Genomic DNA, 7,261 nt, shown 5'->3' on the forward strand with positions numbered 1-7,261 from the left:
CATCATACCATTCCTGGAATGTCTACCCCCTAGACTTATTTCAGATAAGAAAAATATATCTCATTTTTTTAAATTAAATCCCCATTATGCAGGCCTTCATTTGCTAATGTGTTGTCTAAGATTTCTGATTTTCTGCTTTTTTTAAATTACCTATCCATTTAACACCAACTTCACCTACAAGCAAGAAGTAAAGATGAAGTGAAAAACCATAGTTAATAAATCAAGGTAATCTTCATGTGGTTCAAACTCCAAAAGGATAAAAAGATATAGATTCTCCCTTCTACCCTTGTGTCCCAGACAACCAATTTCTACCCTTCATATCAGTACATAAAGGTCTGAAATAGGTGCTCTGATCATCATTCCCAGAGAGTGTTTGGAGTAGGGGGAGTGGATGTCCTCAATAAGCAATGTTCAGGACACCGACTGAGTGCCCTACCATTCAGCTCAATTCTGACACTATGTACCAGAAGAGTTCAGTCCTACAAGACTGCATCCCCCACCCCACACCACGTCAGACACCAACCACAGGTGATCTCCTGATCCCCTGTGCTTCTGACCAAAAACTACAGATTGGGAGTTCCAAAAGTCCCCTTCCTTGGACTCATATGCCCATTAATTTTTTTAAAGGTTTTTTATTTACTTGAGAGAGAGGGAGAGAGAGAAACAGCAAGAGAGGAAACACAAGCAGGGGGAGTGGGAGAGGAAGAAGCAGGTTTCCTATTGAGCAGAGAGCCCAATGCAAGGCTAGATCCCAGGACCCCAGGATCAAGACCTAAACTGAAGGCAGCCACTTAACAACTGAGCCACCCAGGCGCCCCTCAGATGCCACTTACAAGTCCAGGTTTTTACCTATACTTCTGGCTTAACTGGCTATAAGTCAGACGTTCCCAAACACCCTCCTTCCTTGAGTAAGATTAATTTGCTACAGTGACTCACAGAACTCACAAAACATTTTACTTACTAGATCCTTGGTTTATTAAAGGATGATATAACTCAGGAACAGCCAAATGGAAGAAATGCTCATGGAAAAATATGTGGGAAGGGGCGCAGAGCTTCCATGCCCTCTTGTAGGCACACTACTCTCCCCTCATTTCCACGTGCTCACCAGCCAAAAAGCTCTCTAAAGCGCCAGACTTCGGAAGTTTTATGAAGGCTTCATTCCAGTCACAACTGATCATTATCATTGACCACTGGAAGTTGATTCAACCTCCAGCCCCTCCTTCTCTCTTTCCTGGAGGTCAGGAAAGTGGGACTAAAAGTCCAATCTCTCTTTTTTTTTTTTTTTCTAATAGAAAACCTAGATCTCTTTGTTAAACTGTTACAAAGACATAACAGTTATCATTGAAGTACTCGGAGGACTTCATCTCGTTTTACTTGTTATGGAAACTGGCCAAAGAGGTTACAAATTAGAAGATTACAAATTAGAGGGTTACCATTACAGCCGAGGAACTGGGCAAGCTTGATCTGCTGTCTCTGGTCCCAAGTTCCAAGTGATCTGAGTTGATGGAAGTTCTCAGTCTTACGGGTCCCAAAGCTGCTTCGTATCCAGGGAGACCTTAGACTATGGAAGAGGCCCTGGGGCCATGCAGGATTCTCCTATCCTAAGGTTTAGACCCAGTTCCCAGGAGAAAGGTTTCCTTCTCGGGACAGGAGGGGATCTCTTGTATGGCTCACGGACCACATGTTGAACCATATATTGGTTTTCCAGAACAGGCCTCTAAGGACAGAAGCCTGAAAACCTAAGCTAACCTAAGAGGTTTGAACAAAACAGACTGGTGACACATGGTGAAAGGAGTAAGAGCTAGCCAGAAGCATCCGTGTTAGTGGTATTTCATGTGGCTAGGATGTTTCCCAAGAGGCTCCCTAAAGATGCCTGAATGAATTCATCTTGGTTCTAAATTAGTAAAAGACCCTTATTACCCCTGTGAAGAAGCAGCAGAGGCCAGGATTTCCCTGAGATCTCTTTGTTTTCTTCTTAAGGGGTCAGGGGTTCTTTAGGCTCTAAAAGGGTATAACTTAGATTCAGCCTCCCTCCCTCCCATCCAGTCTACCTAGGCCTTCAAGTGCCTGCACATTCTCAGCACATAGGCATACCAGGTTAGATAAGATGCATAGAATGAAGGTGGGAACTAAAGGCCTACTCAGAGGGGACTCATACACAGAAAGTTTTAGGGTAGATGAAAAACTACAAATACCCTCTTGGTTAAATTAATTCACCTTTGTTATTAATAAAGGTCATAGTTTCTACTGCTGGTGACAACTTTTTATCTCAGTATATTCTGTCTGATTCAGGTAAATTTTGGAGAAGGAAAAAAACTTTCATCAACACCCACTCCACAGTAGAAGAGACACCAAATTCTTTCCTAGTTATGAGCAGAATCTGACAGCAGCATAAATCATTCTCAGTGATCACCATCTGCATCCTCAAACTGCCCAACAACTGTTGGTGTGGTGTCTGCCTCCATCCCATCTTCATAATCTCTTACTGAATCTTCTGTCCAGAATTCAGCCATGTTATATTGGCTGCGCGCAGACTGAGAAAGCATTTCTTCTAACCTCTCCAATGTGGCTTGGCCTTCTGCTGTTGAATGGGATGGACAATCCTTCTTCAAAGGTATAAAATGTAGGGATGTCTTCCTCTCCCTGTTCATTAGCTCCCACAACATATTCTTCTCCAACATAATCATCTGAATCTTTGTCCCCAGGATCAGGATGCAAAGGCTGGCATTCACACATTTCAGGGAACATTGCCTCCAAATCTGATTTATCACTAGGCACAAATCTAAATTCGGCAACAGATTCTTTGGATTCTTCTCCAAATTTGGCATTCACCATCACATACAAACATTCTCGGGGATAGGTATTTAGGTCCCTGGACAACAAATGCAAGCCAATGGTGGGGTATTCTAGTGAGAATCCCAATCCAGAGCCATCTAATCAGGACAGGTGGCTCTCAGCAATGTAAAGGGTGCCTGTGCTGAAGCCCTGGCCTTTCAGCACAGCGTAGGTCTCTGGCAGCTGCCGCCGACCCCCTCAACCTACCCAGGTAGCTACAAACTTTAGAGGAAACTTGTTGCAGCAGGGAGCATGGAGGCACAGGCACGGTAGTTCCAACCCCTCTTCTCAAGGGGTTGGCTGCCCTGGCAACCAGCCTACAAACTCCGAGGGTGGGGCGGTGGGGGTCTAAAATTCGTCTCATTAGCATAACAAAAGTCACACACACACACACAGGTCACCACTAAAAACTTCAGGAATTCCAATAAACTCCAAACACTCTACGCCAAAAATGAGAATAAAAACCAATATATATTTTTATTATAAATCACATTATATCATAGGTCTTCATTTTTATGGCTATAGTGTGTTCTTTTGTATGGATATTCACTAATTTTTTTAATCTGTCTTACTGAGGCATATTTAGGTTATTGCCAATTCTTTGCCACCACAAAAATTCCACAATAAATGACCTTGTACTTGTTAAATGTATGCATGTAGCTAAAGAATAAATTCTTAGAAATAGGGAAGCTGGTTCAAAGGATATAGACATTTGTACTTCTCATAGATATTGTGAAACTGCCCTTCAAAGGCAATAGAAAAATTTGTATTTTCACCAGTACCCGAGAGGCATGCTTGAATTTTTTATTCTCCAAAGTATTAACCAATTTCTAGATCTTTAGAAATATGACAGGTGAGGGGCACTGGTTGACTTGGTCAGTGGAGCATATACCTCTTGAACTTAGGGCTATGAGTTCTAGCTCTATGTTGGGTGAAGAGATTACTTAAATACATAAATTGGACCTCTCCAGCAGCATGAACCCTGACAAGTATCCATCCTCTCCACTACTCCTTGCCTACAGTCACCGCTTACCTTACTAAATACCACAAGTCCTCATCTACTGTGTCCATTATAGAAATGCAGAAGCGGGGTGCCTGGGTGGCTCAGTGGGTTAAAGCCTCTGTCTTTGGCTCAGGTCATAGTCTCAGGGTCCTGGGATGGAGCCCCTCATCGGGCTCTCTGCTCCGCAGGGCGCCTCCTTCCTCCCTCTCCCTCTGCCTGCCTCTCTGCCTACTTGTGATCTCTCACTGACAAATAAATAAAATCTTAAAAAGAAAAGAAAAAAGAAATGCAGAAGAGATTGATGTCAAACATTGGTTAAAACTAACTTTTTTGAGCTTTAAGATATTTTCCCTATTCTAATCTTCTCATATCTCTCTTATTCTCCAGAATTTTTCAAAAATTTCAAATTAAAAAAAAAATCAGTGTCTCCTCAGCCTCCAGCAGCATGATCACCTAGCTCAGAAAGCTACAAGGAAGCTGACCCACCACCAGCCAGGCCAGCAGCCAAGCAAACTCGATGCCAAATCCTATCCCGAGTGGGCACAAGCAAGCACCACACTTCCAAAGGCACTCAGCTCAGCATTTTCTATGTTTTGTGGGAAATGATTTTTCATAATCACTACTTACAAATCCTTGCCTTTAAAACAAAGAATGAAAAAATGAATGAGCGTAAATCTAAGCATTTTAGGCCTTCTAGATCTGGCTGGAAACACCCACCCACCAGCATTTCTTTATCCTCTCTCCCCTCCTACCAATGGCTACAGAGGTGCATGACCTCCTAGGGAGGGAGAAGGCCCATGGTGGAGAAACTGCCGGGTCCTGAATGACCACGGAGAAGAGTTCAACTTCCCAACAGCCACTCAGCACTATCCTTTGGGGAGATCTTCAATGATACGCTACTAAAATTACAGCAGTAATTTGTAACATAATGTAACATAGCTGTCAAATGCTGAAATCACTGAGTTAACTTAAATAGTTATCACTCAGTACATTTAAAACTCCAAAGAGGTGCCCTGCTGGCTTAGTCAGTAGGGCATGTGGCTGTTCATCTCAGGGTCTGAATTTGAGTCCCACAACAGGCATGGACTTTACTTATAAAACAAAAGTATTTACAATCACTCAAAGTCAGTTAGGCTCTAACAATTGAGCTGATCAGTGGTGGGATAGATCCTCTCACCTGTTTATTCAGCCACTTTGCCCTGAGCACTCAGCGCCAATGCTGCTAAGCCAAACAGATCCTCCCTCTAGGGGCTCAGGGTCTAGAGGGGAAGATGGACAAAACATGAAAACAAAAACGTGAATGAAAAGAGCTATTGCTCCACAGAAAAAGAACAAGGTGCTACAACTGGGTCCTGAACTCCCAACAGATGAGGAGTCTGAAAAGACTGTGTTGAGGCCACAGGGAGATTTCCTGCAGCACGAGAGAGAGGAGCCAGCCCTGCACCAATCCCAGTCTATGTAGCTCTGCAGAGAGCACCAAGGTGCAAATGATTGTTGGAGACTGAACTTGATGTTGCCAGAGTTGCCAGAGGGGCAGACTCAGGGGTTAGACAGGGGCCAGGGTGGTTGGAGGAAGCTGAGGAGAACAGGGTAGGGGGGAAGGGACAGGGTTGGGGCAGCTCAATTGTCTTAGTGCCCTACTCCTCCTGCTGTGAGACCCCATCTTCCCACACTCAGTGGCTTAACACACAAACACTGTCTCACCGTCTCAAGGAACCAGGAATCCAGCAGGGCTTAGCTGAGGGATCCTGCAAGAGCCTCTCAAGACATTGGGGCAGTTGTCAATCCCAAACTAGGGCCTGCTTCATAGAGAACCTCAGCTCAGGAGTGTTGGCAGGCTCCTATCGAAAGCCTGAGTTCCTCTCTGTCTGTCGTTGTCCCTCAAGGGCCAGGCCACATGCACATGTCTGTGTCATGGTTCCACACAGGGCTTGTTCTCCAGTGTGGGGATCTGACAGAGGACACGGATCAGAGTGAATATGTGGCTGGGCAATGAGTTATTCAAACCAAATCTCAGAAGGGGCCTGGGGAAATACTACCATCTTTTGTGGCATGAAGTGAATCACTAAGTCCAGGCCACACTCCAGGGGAGGGAGTTACACAAGGATGTGTCCATGTGAGTTGGGAATCACAGGGAGAAACAGGGGAGAAGGGGAAGATCCCAGCAGGGTCAGTGCTTTGTCCAGAATCACAGACTGGTAAGAAGGCAGAACCAGGAATGAACCTCAGAGCTGGGGCCATGGCTGCACCTAGCTATTCACTGGGAGCTCTGGAAAAGGTGGTGGTTTATAACTGGCTATAGACATGGAGGTGGTATGGGGGCGAGGATAAGCATCGACATCCTAGACAGTGTGGAGGCCAAGAAAAACAAGGCTGAACCCACCTCAGCACTAGCCAGGTCTAGCCTCTACATAAGTGCAGCCATCTTGGCCCCGGCAGCCATCTTAGGTCTCCATGACCAGTAAATGACCCCTGGTTCCAGAAAGACTGACCTAAGGTTTTGCAAACAAGACGCCATACCAAAACCCTTAGGAATAGGATAGCTTATGGGATAATAAAAATCATGTCAGAAATAGGATAGCTTAACACTAATAAATCACAAGAACATAGGGATGGCGATCGTGGCCCAATCACCTACTGCCAAGTCCACCCCTACTCTGTCTTTAAAAACTCTGACTGTAATCTGGTTCAGGGTCCAAGTCCCTACTCCACTGTGTCGGGTACACTTGGGCCCAAGCTTAAGCTTGCCAATAAATCCTTGTGTGATTACATCGGTGTTGGCTCCTTGGTGGTCTCACAGACGCGAAAACTCAGGCATAAAAGACAGGAGATATTCCAGCATATTCCTGTCTCAGGAGGAGCCAGGGCAAGGCAAACCACTGAGTGCACCCCTATCCAACACATCACCCAGAGGAAAGGAGGGAATGGCTCATGACACATGACTGGCAGAGTCAAGGGGTAATGGTGGGCTTGGCCCTTGTAGGCCGAGGCTCCAGTACCTTCTGTAGGGTTTGCCTTGGAAATTAGTATCCCAGGACCTTGGTAAGTTATTTCCTATCCATCCCTAGGTGGAATCCTCATCTTCTGGGCCTGCAGAATGTGAACGCTAGTACACACACGTGTGCACTCAGGTCCATTTGTGCGCCCTTGGGCACACACACACACACACACACACACATCCCATTAGGGACTCTGGGGTGGGATATGAGGAGGTACAGACTCAGACAAGGTGAGAAAGGAAGAAAATGGGGTGGTAGGTGTAAAGTTTTGCAGGCAAGGTAAACACAACAACAGGCGAGGTAGGTGCAAGGCAAGATTTATTAAAGGTACTCTCTGGCAAAATTTCAGGACTCAGGAGAAGGGGAGCCAGGAAAGTCATGCCAGGAGGAGGTTCCGCAACTCTGGAGGGCCAGGTTCTGCAAC

The 7,261-nt window shown here is 45.4% G+C and overlaps 1 pseudogene; it reads right to left on the minus strand.

Annotated features, from left to right (window-relative positions):
* Positions 1-2,402: 2,402 nt before the first annotated feature.
* On the minus strand, positions 2,403-6,079 carry LOC101670953 (annotated as a pseudogene).
* Positions 6,080-7,261: the final 1,182 nt, after the last annotated feature.

The sequence above is a fragment of the Mustela putorius genome, unplaced genomic scaffold (genome assembly GCF_011764305.1).
Source record: "Mustela putorius furo isolate JIRA1106 unplaced genomic scaffold, ASM1176430v1.1 tig00003896_pilon_pilon_pilon, whole genome shotgun sequence".
In the NCBI taxonomy this organism is placed as follows: domain Eukaryota; kingdom Metazoa; phylum Chordata; class Mammalia; order Carnivora; family Mustelidae; genus Mustela; species Mustela putorius.